The sequence below is a fragment of the Eretmochelys imbricata genome, chromosome 1 (genome assembly GCF_965152235.1).
Source record: "Eretmochelys imbricata isolate rEreImb1 chromosome 1, rEreImb1.hap1, whole genome shotgun sequence".
Classification (NCBI taxonomy): domain Eukaryota; kingdom Metazoa; phylum Chordata; order Testudines; family Cheloniidae; genus Eretmochelys; species Eretmochelys imbricata.
In genome coordinates this window covers 271728086-271748133 of record NC_135572.1, presented here as the reverse complement: position 1 = coordinate 271748133, position 20048 = coordinate 271728086, and positions in this window count along the sequence as shown.

The window sequence follows — 20048 nt, the reverse complement described above, 5'->3', positions numbered from 1 at the left end:
CCTACTGAGGAGTAAGTTTGGGGGAAAGGGACCATTCATTCATGACATCCCAGGCTGTGGAGAGTGTCCTCTGGAATGATTTAGAAAGAAAGAACATACAAATAACACTATTAGGTATTAGGTATACAAAAGGCTGCAGCCTGATCAGCGATGGAGTGGTTAACACAGTAGCTCAATCTGTGGTCTCTGTTTGTTGGGAATATAGGAAAGTGCCTAACTTGGAGGAAAACCCCAGGAATGTCAGTTGATGTCAGTATGTATATTTTTACCTCATGAATTTGAACTAAAACTTTGCCTAAGTGCCAAGAATATGATCCATAACTAGTTCTTGTAGCTGTAGTTTGCAGCCAACCTTAGGAGACCCTAGGCCAAACTCAGCATTTAACTTCAATGGAGTTAACCCAGGACTGAATTTGGTCACCTCTCTAAAGCCAGGGGGAAAGTTGTATCCCAGAAATGAGTCATGTTGTTGCCTGGGGATTAGCACACATCACACACGTCTTCAGCACTCCTCTCCAACATATTCATTACAAAGCACTAATGACAGCAACCTTAAACTGTATTTCTACTCTGATGAGTTACTGTGAAACTGTATGGCCTTCCAGGTTTGTTTCTCAGCCATTTCCAGAGCAAATGTACTCAGTTAACCAGGAAAAGCAGTACCCCCCCTCCCACTCCAAATTTCCAAACCTTCAAATTTAACCCGGAATCTGAGAATCAAACTAGACTCTTCATCGTCACCAGTGATAAAGGATCAGCCAGCAAATTAGCCCATTTATTAAATTTTTATGACCCTGTAGCAATCCCTCAGTGACACCTGGGAGACCCCATTGCAATCAACAGAACCTGGCAGTTAAGGAATATAAATCTGTAAAAGAAACCTGGTTTTAGTCATTAAAGTAATAACTTGATTCCTAAAGGGGGAAATCCCCTGAGTAAGGGTCATGTTCATACATTTACTCTCAGGGCAGAACTGCATTTGAATGCAGTTGGCAGAATCCCATGGCTCCAACTAGGGGTCAAATGTCACACTGCCACCAACAGTAGTCACTAGACGGGCAGCCATCTTGTGAGAGAAGAGAATTGGCTTGAGATACAATCCTAGACTGTGGAGGTAAAAATGCTACAGTGTGAAATTTACTGCACTTCCTGTTGCTCCTGCCCCCAGGTCTGCCACCGCTTCACCTCTATCCTGATCTGAAGCAACCTGTACACAAGTGACAATATTAGATCCCTCACATAATCACCATTGACTCATGGAGTCTTTTCACATTTCTGGGGCAATGCTGCCATCACATGGCCATTCTAATTTAAACAACAACAATTTAAAATGTTCTTATCCCATAAGCTTTCACCCTATTTAACAACAAAGCCATAGCCATCTACAAACATCATGGCTGTTAGTTTGCTGCACACACTGATCCCCACAGCAGCAGCAAAGGCAGAATTCAGATCGTCATGTGCCAAAAGTACAGGACCTTACTACTTGAGCTAAAAATGAATCTCTGTAAGCTAGCAGCAATATAGGGCTGGTGGCACATAGCGGAGCAGCTCTGATTCTACTCTCTAGACAGCAGAGGGGCTAGCCTTTTCATGACAGTAGTATGTACTGTATTCTGAAACTTCTTCTGTTTCAATCATATAATCCACAGCCTGAGCCAACTAAAGTAAATGAAAAAATGCCCATTGACTTCAGTTGGTTTTGGATCAAGTCCCTAATTAAGTGCTCTTTTTTCCCATGGAGGGAAGCTGTCTCCCAAGTAAAGGGACATACAGATTACACATTCTGCAGTTGTAAATTTAACCTTGCCGCATTGCACTAAGCAGTGAGCCAGAGCTGTGTGCAGAAAGGAGTTAAACCCCAGACTAGATCCCATTTCATGCACAACTGTTTATTAGCAAAAAGAAAAGGAGTACTTGTGGCACTTTAGAGACTAACCAATTTATTTGAGCATAAGCTTTTGTGAGCTACAGCTCACTTCATCGGATGCATACTATGAAAAGTGTAGAAGATCTTTTTATATACACACAAAGCATGAAAAAATACCTCCTCCCATCCCACTCTCCTGCTGGTAATAGCTTATCTAAAGTGATCACTCTCCTTACAATGTGTATGATAATCAAGGTGGGCCATTTCCAGCACAAATCCAGGGTTTAACAAGAACGTCGGGGGGGAGGGGAAGGGGGGGTTGGAAAAAACAAGGGGAAATAGGTTACCTTGCATAATGACTTAGCCACTCCCAGTCTCTATTCAAGCCTAAGTTAATTGTATCCAATTTGCAAATGAATTCCAATTCAACAAACAATTTCCATCCCACCATCAACCTCAGCCTGGTCCAGTCCACACAAGAGATCCACTTCCTGGACACTACAGTGCTAATAAACAATGGTCACATAAACACCACCCTATACCAGAAACCTACTGACCGCTATTCCTACCTACATGCCTCCAGCTTTCACCCTGACCACACCACATGATCCATCGTCTACAGCCAAGCTCTGCGATACAACCGCATTTGCTCCAACCCCTCAGACAGAGACAAACACCTACAAGATCTCTATCAAGCATTCTTACAACTACAATACCCACCTGCGGAAGTGAAGAAACAGATTGATAGAGCCAGAAGAGTTCCCAGAAGTCTCCTACTACAGGACAGGCCTAACAAAGAAAATAACAGAACGCCACTAGCTGTCACCTTCAGCCCTCAACTAAAACCCCTCCAACACATTATTAAGGATCTACAACCTATCCTGAAGGATGACCCAACACTCTCACAAATCTTGGGAGACAGGCCAGTCCTTGCCTACAGACAGCCCCCCAACCTGAAGCAAATACTCACCAGCAACCACATATAACACAACAGAACCACTAACCCAGGAACCTATCCTTGCAACAAAGCCCGTTGACAACTGTGCCCACATATTTACTAATAACATCAGCCACACTATCAGAGGCTCTTTCACCTGCACATCCACCAAAGTGATATATGCCATCATGTGCCAGCAATGCCCCTCTGCCATGTACATTGGTCAAACTGGACAGTCTCTACGTAAAAGAATAAATGGACACAAATCAGATGTCAAGAATTATAACATTCATAATCCAGTTGGAGAACACTTCAATCTCTCTGGTCACGCGATTACAGACATGAAAGTTGTGATATTACAACAAAAAAACTTCAAATCCAGACTCCAGAGAGAAACTGTTGATTTGGAATTCATTTGCAAATTGGATACAATTAACTTAGGCTTGAATAGAGACTGGGAGTGGCTAAGTCATTATGCAAGGTAACCTATTTTCCCTTGTTTTTTCCAACCCACCCCCACCCCCACCCCCAGACGTTCTTGTTAAACCCTGGATTTGTGCTGGAAATGGCCCACCTTGATTATCATACACATTGTAAGGAGAGTGGTCACTTTAGATAAACTATTACCAGCAGGAGAGTGGGTTTGTGTGTGTGGAGGGGGAGGGGGGAGGGGGAGAAAACCTGGATTTGTGCTGGAAATGGCCCAACTTGACTATCATACACATTGTAAGGAGAGTGATCACTTTAGATAAGCTATTACCAGCAGGAGAGTGGGGTGGGAGGAGGTATTTTTTTCATGCTTTGTGTGTATATAAAAAGATCTTCTACACTTTCCACAGTATGCATCCGATGAAGTGAGCTGTAGCTCACAAAAGCTTATGCTCAAATAAATTGGTTAGTCTCTAAGGTGCCACTAGTACTCCTTTTCTTTTTGCGAATACAGACTAACATGGCTGTTGCTCTGAAACCTGTTTATTAGCAGGTATTACACAAAGAGATAGTGGTGTATGTGATGGGTTGTCACCCCCGCGCTGCAGTCTGGGAACCATGGGAACCGCTGTGGGCTCTAACCCCCAGCTGGGCAGGCCTCTGTCACACTGCTGAATTGGATATACAGCCAGTCTCATCAGGTCCTGTTATCACCCAACACAACAGCAGGTGGTGCCACACACCCAACTGAGTTAGCTGAGTGCTTTACGTAAGCGACTCAAGGACATACAGCCAATTTTCCAGCTCCCCCGCCTTGCAGGTCTGCTGGAGTATAAACCCAGAATTGTACCATTTTACACTGCACAGGGATTTGTACAAAGTAAGCACATTAATATAGTTCGCTCTCCCCTCAATGTGGGGAAGATATGCACGACAAGCTTGTGTTAACCAAGCTGAGATTTTCCCCAGACACTTCAATCAAAGCATGCTGGTAAAGATAAAACATGTTTATTAACTACAAACAGATAGATTTTAAGTGATTATAAGTTTTTGTAAACAGATCAAAGCAGATTACCTAGCAAATAAACAAAAACGGCAAACTAAGCCTAAAATACTAGATAGGATTTGAATCAGTAATCTCTCACCCTGACTGATGATACAAGCAGTTCACCAAGTTTCCATACACAGGCTAGAAATTCCTTTAGCCTGGGAGCAGCGCTTCCCCCAGTTCAGTCTTTGTTCCTTAGGTGGTTCCAGTTCTCTCGTGTGGGGAATGAGGCCAAGAGATGATGTCACTCCCCGCCTTATATAGCTTTTCCACATGGTGGGAACCCTTTGTGCCAAAATCAGTTCCCAGTTCAATTTGTGAAAAAATACAAATAAACCCAAAAGGGAGTTCAGTGTCATGTGCTCCAGTCACATGCCCTTGTATGCCTTGCTGAGTCATAGAATCCATTATCCATATGCTGTTTGGCACGTTCTCAGGAAGGCTCAACAGGTGGGGGATAAGCTTCTCCTAAAGCCTATTGTTTCCCCTAATGTCCCATTACCTTGAATAGGCCCAGCTGTCTAGACTGGGAGCATCTTGCCCCCTGGGTGTCATCCAGGTGTAACTATATTTGAAATACAGCTACATAGTCACTATTAATAACTTCAGATACAAAAATGATACATGCATACAAATAGGATAATCATATTCAGCACATTATAACTTTTCCATAGACCCTGACAAGACATATCTTGTACAAAATATATCATAATTATGTTATAATCATACAACTATGAAGAATATGGGGTGCAATGTCACAGTGTGATCCAGAGTGTGGAGTCTTTCCTCTTCAATAACTGAACAACAAAAGCGAATAGGAGGTTTAGCAGTTTTTAACTTTCTGTATAATGCTGCTTATTTGCTAGTCCATCCACCCCTAAACTGAGCCTGTGGGGGTAGGAACGTAGTTGCTCAACCTAAGAATAGACCAGCCTTGTATGATGATTAAGAGTGACTGAGTACAGTGTCTAACCCGAGAAAAATCACCAAACATTTCCAGCTAACTTTAGCTTGAGATCTCTCCATTTGCAAGGCAACAGAGACCTAATTTTAAACACACAAGTAATTGTTAGAGGTGGTTATTTCTTACTTGAAATCTTTGAAGTGTCAGTTGAGAATGATACTAAAATGTGGGTATAACTTCAAGCCAAGTCTCCATGGGACTGCTCCCATGTTTAACATTACACACCTGCTTACGTACAACTCCTAGATCTGGACCTCAGTTTGTTTAATCACTTCGAGCCAGACTGATTCCCTTCCTCACATTAGTCATGTACTGTGTACTCCACAAGGAGCCCCATTGACTTCAAGGGAACTATTCATGGTGTAAGATTCTAGTCAGTGCAAGTGCATCACAGCCTGGTCCTTAACTGTAAATCCAATGTGAAATTGCACAACTACTAACTGTGTTATGTAATCAAGGGCACCAGAGCCTTCCCAAAGGTGGTGGGGAGGAACACACCCCCGAGACCCCACCCCTACCCCCCTAAGTCCCTGCCCTCAGCCAAGCCAGAAGCCAGAGCATGGCCGAGGAGCCATCCTACCCAGGGTGGGACGAAAGCAGCCCCCTGCCCATGTCCCAGGCCACCTGCCCAGGGCAGGTGAAGGAACCCAGACTCCCAAAGCTGCCCATGTGACTCTCCCCAACCTGGCTCTGACTGGAGTGGGGGCCTAAAAACCACAGCCTGGCCATGATAAGAGCCGGGCAATCAGGGTAGGGGAGCAACAGTGGACCCTCCACCTCCCCATGATATGGGGGGCCCAAGGAGACCAGCCCTCAGCCTGCAGCTCCGAGGGCTCCCCCAGCCGGAGCCAGGTCAGGGAGAGCCACGAGAGAAGCTGTGGGCAACCGGTACAGAGTCACGGACCTTCCACCTTCACCTGCCCTGGGCCGGGCAGGGAGAAGGGGGGCGGGGACACAGGCCAGGGGCTGCTCTCAGCCTCCCCCCACCCCGGGCAGGTGGAAGGTCTGCCGCAGCTCCCCACAGGTGCCTGGGCTCCCCGGCCAGGCTCCACGCTGGGGTGGGACCTTGGGGGGAAGAGGAGAGGAAAGGGGTGGGGTCAGCCCCGGTGAATAGTGAACTAACCAGGTCCATCCATTTTCAAAAAGTGAAAAGGTTATGGCCTCCCCCGGTTCTGGCATCACTGTATGTAACCTATCATTTAAATGAGCTTCTGTACCAGATGACCCGAGGATAGCTAATGTGACACCAATTTTTTTAAAAGGCTCCTGAGGTGATCCGGGCAATTACAGGCCAGTAAGCCTAACTTCAGTACTGGGCAAACTGGTTGAAACTCTAGTAAAGAACAGAATTCTCAAACACATAGATGAACACGATTTGTTGGGGAAGAGTCAACCTGGTTTTTGTAAAGGGAAATCATGCCTCACCAATGTACTAGAATTCTTTGAGGGGGTTAACAAGCATTTGGAAAAGGGGGATCCAGTGGATATAGTGTACTTAGATTTTCAGAAAGCCTTTGAAAGATCCCTCACCAAAGGTTCTTAAGCAAAGTAAGCTGTCATGGGATAAGAGGGAAGGTCCTCTCATGGATCTGTAACTAGTTAAAAGATAGGAAACAAAGGGTAAGAATAAATTGTCAGTTTTCAGAATGCAGAGAGGTAAATAGTGGTATCCCCTAGGGGTCTGTAATGGGACCAGTTCTATTCAACATATTCATAAATGATCAGGAAAAAGGGATAAATAGTGAGTTGGCAACATTTGCAGATGATACAAAACTACTCAAGATAGTTAAGTCCAAAGCAGACTGCGAAGAGTTACAAAGGGATTTCACAAAACTGGGTGACAGGACCACAAAATGGTAGACGAAATTCAATGTTGATAAATGCAAAGTAATGCACATTGGAAAACATAACCCCAACTATACATATAAAACGATGGGGTCTAAATTAGCTGTTACCACTCAAGAAAGAGATCTTGAAGTCATTGTGGATAGTTCTCTGAAAACATCCACTCAATGTAAAGCGGCAGTCAAAAAAGCTAACAGAATGTTGGGAATCGTTAGGACACGGATAGCTAATAAGACAGAAATATCATATTGCCTCTATATAAATCAATGTTATGCCCACATCTTGAATTCTATGTGCAGATGTTGTCTCCCCATCTCAAAAAAAATATATTGAAATTGAAAAGGGTACAGAAAAGGGCAACAAAAATGACTGAGGTATGGATCATCTTCCATATGAAGAGAGATTAATAAGACTGGGACTTTTCAGCTTGGAAAAGAGTAAGAAATGACTCAGGGGGGATATGATAGAGGTCTATAAAATTATGACTGGTGTGGAGAAAGTAAATAAGGAAGTGTTATTAACTCCTTCTCATAACACAAGAACTAGGGTTCACCAAATGAAATTAACATGTAGCAGGTTTAAAACAAACAAAAGGAAGTATTTTTTCACACAACGCACAATCAGCCTGTGGAACTCCTTGCCAGAGCATGCTGTGAATGCCAAGACTATAACAGGATTCAAAAAAGAACTAGAAAAATTCATGGAGGGTACGTCCACCAATGGCCGTTAGCCAGGACAGGCAGGAATGGTGTCCCTAGCCTTTGTTTGCCAGAAACTGGAAATGGTCAGCAGGGGATGGATCACCTGATGATTTACGTGTTCTGTTCATTCCCTCTGAGGCACCTGGCATTGGCCACTGTCAGAAGACAGGATACTGGGACAGATAGTCCTTTGTTCGGACCCAGTATGGCCATTGTTATGTTTTTATGTTTCTAGTAGTTGTATTTACCCATAACTTTCTGTGCCTGAAATTACTTATCTTTGAATCTGATTGACATAATGTTTAGGCTGGTAATGAGAAATGCAATGTCCAGTTGGCTGTTTTGCAAATGCAATATGTTCCCCTGGTTCTCTGTATTGTTGTAATTGTAATGTTCTTCTGCTTTTGTTCTTTCTTTTGGTCATCTTTTAAGTAAAGTAAAGTATATATGTCAATAACAGCCACCTAAGGAACTGCTAATGTTCTCATTCAGGGACTTTTGATTCACTTAGCTATTGACCAATAAAATACATGTAACATTAGAGCTAAACTTTGGGTCTAAGCACCAGTGGTGCACTGAGGGATAGGTGGGTTTTTGCACCTGTAGCATCCAAGTGCTGATAGAGGGGATGGATGGTCAGAGGTACTGAACACCACAGCACCCATTGACTTCAATTAATGTTGAGGGTGCTTGGCACTTCTGAAAAATCAAGCCCTATGCCCATAACACTTTCAAAAGCACTAAGGGAGGCGTACTCAATAACTGCCCTTAACAGCCTGATAGCAAAGCGTAGCATGTATCTTCCCATCACTTAACCCAGAGCTAGCCACTGTGCAGAGAGCGTGGAGCCCTAGCTGAATACGCCAACACGTCCAATATATTAGATTTGGGAATCCAGGGCTTCTGTTTCAGATGTTCACTTTATTCTGGGTAAATTTTGCCTTTTTTGTTTTGTTTGTTTAGGAATGATTTGTGAACGGATCCTGATTTCTGTCAAACATATTTGTTGCTCTCCAGATAATTTGGAAAACATTGAGTCTGTGAGATGTCTGCACGCATTTCAGCTGTTCATTGTTTGTCATGTGTGACAGGTAACTCAGGCTCATGGGGCTCAGGTTGAGGGGCTATCGAGCTGCAGTGTAAACATCTGGGCTCAGGCTGAAGAGTGGGCTCTGGGACCCTCCCCCCCACAGTTGTCCCAGAGCCTGGGCTACAGCCCAAGCACAGAGGTCTACGGTGCAGTTCTATAGCCCTGCAGCTTGAGCCCTGTGAGCCTGAGTCAGCATACATGGGCCAGCCACAGGTGTTTCATTGGGCTGTCAACATGCCCTGATTCATAAGCGATACAGCAACTGGGAATCTGGGAGTCACGTGACATGACTGCAGGTCACCGGTGCACACGTTTTGCTCTGCTCGCTTTTAGGCTGCTGCTTACTCACATGCATTTTTTTTTAAAGATTGGGTTATATTAAATATCTGTATCTGTAAAACATCCTTGGGGCCTTCGCTTCTGTAGTAGTTATTGTACCCCAACTACTGTGCCTTTGGGATGGATTGTCTTCTCGACCAAACATGGTGTTAATTTTTGCCCATTTAAAGGATTAAGAGCATGGAGTAGGATAAAGCAAAATGAAAACAAAGAACTTTTCACCTGATCCAGGTCCCTTTTCTAAAAATATTTGATTTTTCATGCATTTGGTATCCTGCTGGTGCTAATCCACTTTTTGGAGCATCCAAAGATAGATAATTTCTTGCAGGTGGGAAGAAAAGTCACTATTTTTGCTGCAGATCTAAGAGTGACACAGTGGATCTTACTGAAGTATTTTGCCCTTACAATAGAGATGGAGGCCCCAATTTTCCTGCAGTAAATGGTAATTAATGTCCATTTCTCTGTGATTTTTCCCCAGTGGAAGAGGAAAACTATGATTCAGCAGGTGGTGTAAGGTCTCAAAGTCAAGAAGATATGTTTGTGTATTGGATTTGGTTATTTCCACAGAACCCCAAGACAAACACCACTCCTTCATCCTATTTAATCTGTAACTAATTACTGTGTCTTCTGATGGAGATTGACTGGTAATTTATGTAATATAGTTCCCCTTGAACTCTGTAAAAAACAAATTCAACAGAAACCATAGACATTGGCCAAGTCTCGCTAAAGGCTAGATTGTAAATGTGGACTGCACAGCCATTCAACAAAGCAAGGGGACATAACCAGTGGTGAGCTGGAGCCAGTTCGCACTGATTCGCATGAAGTGGTTGTTAAATTTTGAAGCAGTTTTAGAACCAATTGTTAACCCGCTTCCCCTGAGGGGGGCGCTGAGGCTTTGATGGGCTCTGGCTGGGAAGTGATGTAATTCCTCCTCTGGCTGCTGGGGGCGCTGTGCTACGGGAGCCATGTGGGCTGCCGCCTGGCTTTGGACACGAGCCCTGTTGCTGCTGCTGCTCCCCTGGCCCTGGGGCTCCTGATGCTGCCTGGTGGGTCCCCGGCTGCTCTGCTGGGCCTGGGCTGCGTCCTGCTGCTCTCCCCGTCAGCACCCACCACCCTGCCCGCAGCCAGCCCCTGCCTCCAGCCACCCCCTGCCCTGCCTCCAGCCACCCCCGCACCCGCTACCTGCAGCCAGCCCCTGCCGCACCCCCTGCCCTCCAGCCAGCCCCCATCTCCAGCCACCCCTGCCCTGCCTGCAGCCAGCCCCTGCCTCCAGCCACCCCCGCACCTCCTGCCTGCAGCCAGCCCCCATCTCCAGCCACTCCCTGCCCTACCTCCAGCCACCCCTGCACCCCCTGCCCTCAGCCAGCCAATGCCACACCCCCTGCCCTGCCCGTACCAGTCCCTGCTGCACCCTCTGCCCTGCCTGCAGCCAGCCCCTGTCTCCAGCCAGCCCCACACCCTCCAGTCTCCAACCAGCTCCGCACCCCCTGCCCTGCCCGCAGCCAGCCCTGCACCCCCTGCCTCCAGCTAGCCCTGCCACACACCCCTGTCTGCAGCTGGCCCCACATCCACTGGTGCCCTGCAGTTCCCAGGGCAGTAACCCTGCACACCTGCTTCAATGAGGGGGGCAGGGAGCAGCTGGGACCCACACATGTGCACACCCTAGGGTGACCAGACAGCAAGTGTGAAAAATCAGGACAGGGGGTGGGGGGTAATAGGAGCCTATATAAGAAAAAGACCCCAAAATCAGGACTGTCCCTATAAAATTGGGACATCTGGTCACCCTTGCACACCCCCAGGGAGTGGCGGGGACCCGCACATCTGAAATGGAGCTCATTTCTAGTTCAGGCCCATCTTTTTAAAAAAGAGCTTTAGGCTGGGTTAACATACAACCGTATTTTCCCAGACAGGTCAGGCTTTTTGCTTCTTAAATCGCCATCCGGGAGGAATTTTTAAAATTTAAAAATTTAAATTTAAGATTTTAATTTAAAATTAAAATTTAATTTAAATTTAAAATTTAAAATTTAAAAATTCCTCCCAGGAAAATACGGACGTATGGTAACCCTGTTGGTACAAAAAATACATACTGGGGCACATGCCTTAATTCAGAACTTTTTAGGGGGAACCGGTTGTTAAGATTTTGGCAGCTCATCACTGGACATAACCCTCTCTGCCTCCAGACCCCACCCCACACACTCCTCTGTATAACCATGCAGGACCTACCTGAGTCTGGGCAAAGGGGTGGGTGTGGGGAGCAGGGGCTGTCTGAAACTCCATTTCTTCCCTCCACTAACAAGTGAGTGCTGAGGGGGCCTAGGCAGAGCCATGACTCCCCCCACCTTTCCCAGCATGCCTCAGCTGGGAGACCTGGCTGCAGAGGAAATGGCGAGTATGTTGCGTCCGGCAAGGGCCTGACAAGTACGCTCCCTATGCCTCTAACCCTGTGTGAAACAGGAGATCGGGAGGAAATGTTAACCCAAACTGGAGCTGCAAAACAAAGAAAACAAATGCCTCCTTTTCCAGCTTTGTGGTGAGAGAACTATGAGTGAAGATTATAATGCGGGACACTGACGGCCTTAAACCAGCTGCCTCAGGAATCTGTCAAGAACTTCACTGAAAATATGTTCTTCATTTTAGCAATGGAGCTAAGGCCTTGTCTACACTGCCACTTTACAGCGCTGCAACTTCCTTGCTCAGGGGTGTGAAAAAAAAAACCCTGAGCGCTGCAAGTTTCAGTGCTGTAAAGTGGCAGTGTAGACAGTGCCCTGGCGCTGGTAGCTACTCCTCTCGTGAGGGTGGGTTTTTTACAGCGCTGGGAGAGGGGAGGGAGCCTGCAGCAGGATTAGCGCTGGGAAACCTCTCCCTGCACCAGACCATTTCCTTACTTGGGATTTCTTTTTGGTCTGTTCTGCCCACTTCAGCCAAGGCAACTGGCAACATGGTGCAGGGCATTCTGGGAATAGTAGTGCAGCTGTCCTCGCCGGTCCCAGGGCCCCAGTGGAACACAGAGGTATGCAAACTATAACTCCCAGCATACCCTTCAATACCCAGTCCCTGTTGCACCTGCATACTGTGCTCCCCAGGCTGCTGAGTGTTTCAGCTGGTGCTGGGAAGTTGCTGACTCTTCACATTTCTGGGCTGTGGCCCAAGCTGGATTAACCCTTTGTGGGCCCCTTCCAAGCCACGGCACCACTGGAGCCATTGTAAACCCAGTACTGTTTAGGATACAGTTCTACTGAAAATTTGTCTTTTAATAAGTCAGACATATGCTGAATTGGCTCCTCACCCAACTCCCATATTCCATATAAACAGACTGAATACTACATATCTGGGGGGGAGAGTGAGTAGTTAAGCATGTTGATGTTTGTATATACAAACACCCATTTCATCACTGTACTGGAAAATATAGCTGAACTTAATTTTCTATGGAATTAGAAGGAAGTTTAACAGCCCCAATTGTTTTCTGTGTTAATCAGTCTGTACCTGAAAAAATTACATGCCTTCTAAGAAAAAAGAATCAGTCCACACTTACTGAAAAAAAAATTCCTTCCAACTAGTGTTCAGAAGAGTGCTACAAGACACATACATAACCTTATGAGCAGAGGGTGGAGAGTTCCACTCCTCCCACATTATGACCAGCAAAATAATAATAATAATAATTAATAATAGAATCTCAAAGAGGCAGAGGTACACAGATTTGCAAACCTGAAAACTTGTGTTATGCTTTAAACCACCTCAGCACATACCATGTTTATGATCCTTAAAAGGAACAGTGAAGCCCATTAACATGAATGTGTGCCAGTCAGTACGCCCTCACTGGCTAAAGGTGCAGTCACACTTGAACAGCTAAAAATTAACCTTGCCCCTTTAGGCTAAACAGAGTCATGTCACTGACTCCATCTCTGTTCTTACATAACAGGTAACAAAACTCCAGTGGGGAATGGTGCTGGTACACAGGGTCTCAGGTACATGGTGTGATTTTTCAGAATCTTTTCTGGGAACAGTCATGTAGGTGAAATAGCTGGTACTTATGATTATGCTATTTCTATGCATGTATATTCATCTTGGTATATGAAGTTATGAATATTAGCTATGTTTACTACATGTTTTCTTGCTCTTGTGGTAATGCTCACAAGGTATTTAGCCAGCACATAGAGGGACAAGTCAAGTTGAATGGCCCATTAAGGAACACTTAGCTCACAATGGACCCTGGAAGACACTGTCTACACTTAATGGACTTTTTGTGAATGTTCTAACTAGAATATGGGTGGGGGTGATGGACATGTAACTTGCCCATGTGACTCCAAACACCATCTTTCACAGTGAGAACAGATTTCCCTTTCCTTGGCACTTGGCAGAAGCTAAAAGGCCCTGGCCTGAAAACATCTCCATTTTGCCTCTTTCCTGCTCTGGTCTCTTTCCTGCTCCAGCCTCTGGACTGTGAACATATTCTAATGGGAGCATTCTAACCAAGGGACTGTGGACTTGAAGGTAATCTGGAGCCTTCATATTTCCTTGATCCTTTGCAGATGGACTTATGAGTTGGTTATGGTACAGAGACTATTCTAGCCTCATTGATTGCTGATTTCTCCCTTGCAATGGACAAAGATCAGATATCTGCTGACTTTCTCACATGAGTCAGCAGCTTTTGATACCTGTAATATAAGCAACATAGCCCTTGCTTGAGTGGTTTTGTTCTTTCCTCTCCAAATGTCAAAGCCTGTTCCCATTGAACTCAATAGCAAAACTCCTTTTGATGTCAATGGAAACAGGATTTGACCCCAAGAGATCAGACAATGTGATTTTGATCAGTTGCTTATCTGTCTACAGACAGTTCTCATGCATGTTCTGCCAGGCTGATTTTGATTGCCCCTCCTGTATGTCATGCTGAGGAAAATAATAAAATCATTTGGGCTGTAGTTCTATCAAGATGTACATGGCACACACAGTTTGATGCCTCTTTTCCATCAAACCCAGATGGCACAGCATCTTGCCTTTCCTAGTGCCTGGCGGAGAGCAATACTTAGATAAAGGCAAGCTGCAGAAGCTTAGTTTTGACATAAGGGAGGCACTGATAGTGTGTTGCGGGAAATGGGGTGATTGTTCTTCCTATCCTTCTTTCATTTAAGAAGTTTTCAATTTGGGGTGCTGCTGGATCCTCAGTGATACCTAGAAGTACAGTTGGCACCAGGGGCCCAAAGCATTATTTTTACAATTGCATCTGTTCAACAGATGCAGTTGTAAAATTTGAGACAGGTAAGGGGGGTGTTGGAGGGGATGGGGAGAACATGGAGGCCCCAGGCTGGGGAGGAGTCACATGGGTAGGTCACGTGCCCTCCCTTGTGTCCCTCCTATGAATGCAGTACTGGTAAGAAATTATTTCTACTTGCACCATTGTTTTCAGGTCATTAGAGTGTTCCTGATGGAGCCATATTGGCCTCTTCCTATCTTTCCTTTGCATCAGGATAGTTTGCAATTGTGCATTTATTGAATTCAGTGGGGTTCTGCATGGATACGGGACACCACCCTCAAGCAGTTCCCCTCTCATTATTGAACTTTCTTCCCACTTTATCAGTCACAGGGACCTTTAAATATTTGGTCAAACAACGTTCCTCTTTCTAGAACAATTCTGATTGGAAGATATTGTGCTCAAGTGAGTTTAATCCTCTCAGAATCTTTCCATCTCCCAGAACTGGGGAGTTGTCCAATTTTCAAACAGGGTATTTAAATAGAAATCGAACATTTTGTTTGCAAATACAGTGAAAAGGCTACTATACAACCATGTTACGTAGCCTCTCCCTGCTTCTTATGCTAGTCCTGAAGGGACCGTCTGCAGATGAAGGTAAGTGCTAGTTAGAGATTATTCTTTACTTTTATTTCCCCACTCCCCATTATCTGATCATTTTATTGAGAAGGATTCCTATTAGCAGGCCAAGTCCACCACTGCCAAAAGCAGCTACAGAACCAGCGTGTTGACCCACTTACATTAGCCGTGATTCTGCCACTGAGCACTCTTACATGCCAACTGTTTTCTCCGTTGATCGTTGACAGATTTGATCGTAATCCTACAAGATACTATTAGTTTCCAAATGCAGACAATGGGACACACCCTCCAGGGACGCCATTTAGGGGGGCAGGAGGGGCTTTAGCCCTCCCCCCCGCCCAAGTTTCTTACCTGAGGTCTGCTCACAGTGCACCTCCAGCCCCAGACAGAGCTCTTATCTGCAACACAACTTGAGTGTGATATGTGATGAGTTCTGTGCTGCTCCCAGCTTCTGCCTTTGGGGCAGGCAGTTTGTTTATAAACAGAGGAAAAGTGATTAAGATAACAAAAAGCTTGCCATTAAATTAAATTAAGGATTATTAAATGATCCTGAAAGCATTGCCAGGCACTCCAGTTAAAAGATAGGAAACAAAGGGTAGGAATAAATGGTGAGAATGGAGAGAAGTAGATAGTGGTGTCCCTCAGGGGTCTTTATTGGGACCAGAGCTGTTCAACATATTCATAAATGAGCTGGAGAAAGGGGTAAACAGTGAGGTGGCAAAATTTGCAGATGATACAAAATTACTTAAAACAGTTAAATCCAAAGCTGACTGCAAAGAGTTACAAAGGGATCTCACAAAACTGGGTCACTGGGCAGCAGAGTGGCAGATAAAATTCAATGTTGATAAATGCAAAGTAATGCACATGGCAAAATATAATCCCAACTATACATACAAAACGATGGGGGTCTAAATTAGCTTTTACCACTCACGAAAGAGATCTTGGAGTCATTGTGGATAGTTCTCTGAAAGCATCTGCTCAATGTGCAGCAGCAATCAATAAAGCTAACAGAATATTGGGAATCATTAGGAAAGGGATAGCTAATAAGACAGAAAATATCATATTGCCTCTATATAAATCCATGCTATGCTCACATATTGAATATTGCTGCAGATTTGGTCACCCCATCTCAAAAAAGATATATTGGATTTGGAAAAGGTACAGAGAAGGGCAACAGAAATGACTGAGGTATGGAACAGCTTCCATATGAAGAGAGATTAATAAAACTGGGACTTTTCATGTTGGAAAAGAGATGATTAAGGGAGGGATATGATAGAGATCTATAAAATCACAAATGGTGTAGAAAAATTTAATAAGGAAGTGTTATTTACTCCTTCACATAACACAAGAACTAGGGGTCACCCAATTAAATGAATAGGCAGCAGATTTAAAACAAACATAAGAAAGTATTTCTTCACAGTCAACCTGTGGAATTCTGTGCCAGAGGATGTTGTGAAGGCCAAGACTATAACCGGGTTCCAGTAAGACCTAGATAAGTTCATGGAGGACAGGTCCATCAATGGCTATTAGCCAGGGTGGGCAGAGATCCAACATCATGTTCTGAGTGTTCCAAGCTTCTCTTTGCCAGAAGCTGGGAGTGGGCGATGGAATGAATCATATGATGATTGCCCTGTTCTGTTCATTCCCTCTGAAGCACCTGGTATCGGCCACTGTGGGAAGACAGGATACTGGGCTAGATGGACTATTGGTCTTATCCAGTATGGCCATTTTAATCTTCGTATATGGAACCCAGATGTATCTGCTCCCTGCTGTAGACCCCACTCCCCTCCCAGAGCTGAGATAGAACCCAAGAGTCCTGATGGTGTCTCTCTGTAGAGTTAGTAACAAAGTAAGAATATACATTAAAATTTTAAACCTAACCGGAATCCCTTAAGTGACTTGCCACAAGATGTCAAAACATGTTAGTATTAGAGTTGAATGGGTCTAATATTTATTTAATTTTCTTTCTTTTATATGGGAATTAGATACAGTAGTCCTTCAGCTAATTGCTAAGTTATCTGCCTAAAAAACAGAGTTTTCAAATGCCTAAGTAGCCCCTGGAACCAAGGTTAAAGTTGCCCCCACAAACACACACCAAAATCTGAAATAGTGCCGCTGGCACCCTCCCCTACCAGCAAGACCTTCTCCTATCTAAAATTTATCTGGGAAAATGCTCCCAGAAGAAACCCTTCCCAGGTCCTCTCTGCCCGTGCAAATGGGGTTTATCATTTGAAAGTTTAAGTTCGCCTGCAGTAAAACAGGGTATTCCTGATTATTTCCTGCAGTTTCTAATGTGGCACTTGAAGATGTAGCATCCCAGTCCAGCACCTTTAACGAATATGGAAACCCTGGCAATGCCATTGATGGGTCTCCATCCAGTGATTACCTGAGTGGAAAATGCCCCAGTGGAATGCACTGGCTTGTGTTCAGATACATGGCTGCCTTTTGCTGGAGAGACTCAGATCTACATGGATGTGTGTATACGCACCACTGCTTTCTGATCTGTAGAATAAGACATACGCAAGTGTGTGATGTATTGGATACACATCAGCAATGTTAAATGTATGTCACTGAAGAGAAGAGACTTCTGGGGAAAAACCTTATCTGCTGCAAAGAGAGTTTTTGGGAGTGAAGTCTCCAATCTGACTGTGCCCGCCGAGATGGTAAACAAAGCTTGTGAGATGCCTGGAACTGTATAAATAACTGGTATGAATATTGTCCTACATTTTTAAAGAACAGTTTGTCTCTCTTTTATTCTCTGTTTCCTTCCATATTTTTCCTTGCCTTTCTTTCTTTTTTGTGCCTTACTCTTGGTTTCTAGTTTTGGTTTCTACTTTGGGAGATTTTTGTTTGTTTGTTTAATTTTCGTATACCCCTCTGCCCTCTCTACATCCCCTAAAAGGGACAGTCAATTTGATTTTTGTTAACGTACTCCTTTTCAGTACTCCAGTTTCTGAGACAACCCTTTCTGACTTGATTTTTTTCTGCTTCCCTATTGATGTTTACAGATGTTTGTAGATGTTTTTTTCCAGCAAGGGAGAAACGGACTAACTGAATCTATAAAGGAGCACTGAAACTAACTGTACACAAAATGTTGTCAAATGTACAAGGGACCTGTGCTTACTCTATTTAAGTCTCATTTAAGGCAAAACTCTCCTTGACTTCAATGGTGAAGGACTAAGCCCAGTGTAAATAAACTGCAAGTAGGAGAGGATAATATTAGGTGTAGGAGTAGAGCATTGCCTCCGTGGAATGCACTGGCTTGTGTTCAGAGACATGGCTGCCGTTTGCTGGAAAGAATCAGATCTACATAGGTGTATGTACACGCACCACTGCTTTCTGATCGTTGGAATTAGATATAGTCAAGCGTGTGGTGTATCGGACACACACCAGCAATGTTCAATTTATGTCACTCAAAAGAGAAGGGACTTCTGGGGGAGAGCCTTTGCTGCTGCAAAGAGAGTTTTGATGAGGTTTGTGAGTGAAGTCTCCAATTTGACTGTGACCACTGAGGTGGTAAACAAAGTTTGTGAGACGCCTGGAATTGTGTAAACAACTGGTATGAATGTTTTCTTACATTTTTAAAGAATAGTTTGTCTCTTTGTCTTTCTCTGTTTCCTTCCAACTTTTTCCTTGCCTGTTTTTGTTTTTTTGTGCCTTATTCTTGGGTTATAGTTTTGGTTTCTGCTTTGGGGGATTTTTGTTTGTTTAATATTCTTTCACCCCCTCTCTACATCCCCTAAAAGGGACAGTCGACTTGATCTTTTGTTAACATACTCCTTTTAAAATACAATACTCCAGTTTCTGAAAGACAACCCTTTATTACTTGATATTTTTTTTTCTGCTTTTCTGTTGATGTTTACAGATGTTTTAGATGTTTTTCCAGAAAGGCAGAAACTGACTAACTGAATCTATAAAGGAACACTGAAACTAACGATACACAAAATGCTGTCAAATGTAGAAGGGGCCTGTGCTTACTCTCACTGAAGTCAGTGACAAAACTCTCCTTGACTTAAATAGTGCTAGACCAAGCCCAGTGTAAACAAACTGGGGGAAAAGGGGATAATTTTAGGTGTTTCTTGTTACTAAAGTAACAAACACAATTTCAGACAAATATGTAAATTTTCAAATTGACTACATCCATTTAACAAACAAACTAAACTTGTGGCCTACAGTTTTTCCATCATAAAAACATAGGGTTGCCAACTTTCTAAATGCTGACAGCTGGTCCCCCTCTGCCCCACCCCCTGCCCTGCCTCTTCCCCCTGAAACCCTACCCCTGCTCCACCTCTTCCCTTGAGGCTCCACCATTGCCCTGCCCCTTTCCCCAAGGCCCTGCCCTCTGCTCTGCCTCTTCCCTCAAGGTCCTGCCCCCCACTTGCTCCTCTCTCCCTCACCCCCTACCAACCTCCTTCCCTTGCTGACATTAGGAAAAGAAATTCATTATGGAGTCAGGTATTTCCTTGAAGCAATCCTTTTATTCACAAGCAATGTGCACAAAGTCCTGTTTCCCAGAACACAGTAGGAATTAAGAAGTAGGAGGCAGTTTCCCTGTTCTCAGTTCCAAACCTCTTTCCAGTCAGCACTTCTGCCCAAAAAGTTCTCCCTATAGGCTTTCTCTCAGGGCCTTGTTAACTGTGTTCCACTTGTTGTCTCTTTGGCTTTCTGCTTCTGCTGCCTTCTCTGCCTTCTTCTGCTTCTGGCTGCTTCTGCCCACAGACAAGCACGCTTCCACCAAACAACAGCCAGCCAGCTGCATTGGCATTCAGTCACCAGTGAAACCCCTCCAACCACATAGCTCAACATCTAATGAGCCTTGCATGTGTTCTGTGGTTTGGTCAGTGGTCCCTCTTGTTTCAGTTATCTTACTCCAAAAAGTAGCTTAACTGCTAACATTATCCCAGATGAAAGGCAGCTATCAGACCCACCAGTGTTAGACAGGTTCCACCCATCCTCTAGCCTAATAATATACAAAGTGTGTCAAATGCACAAAGTACAGAA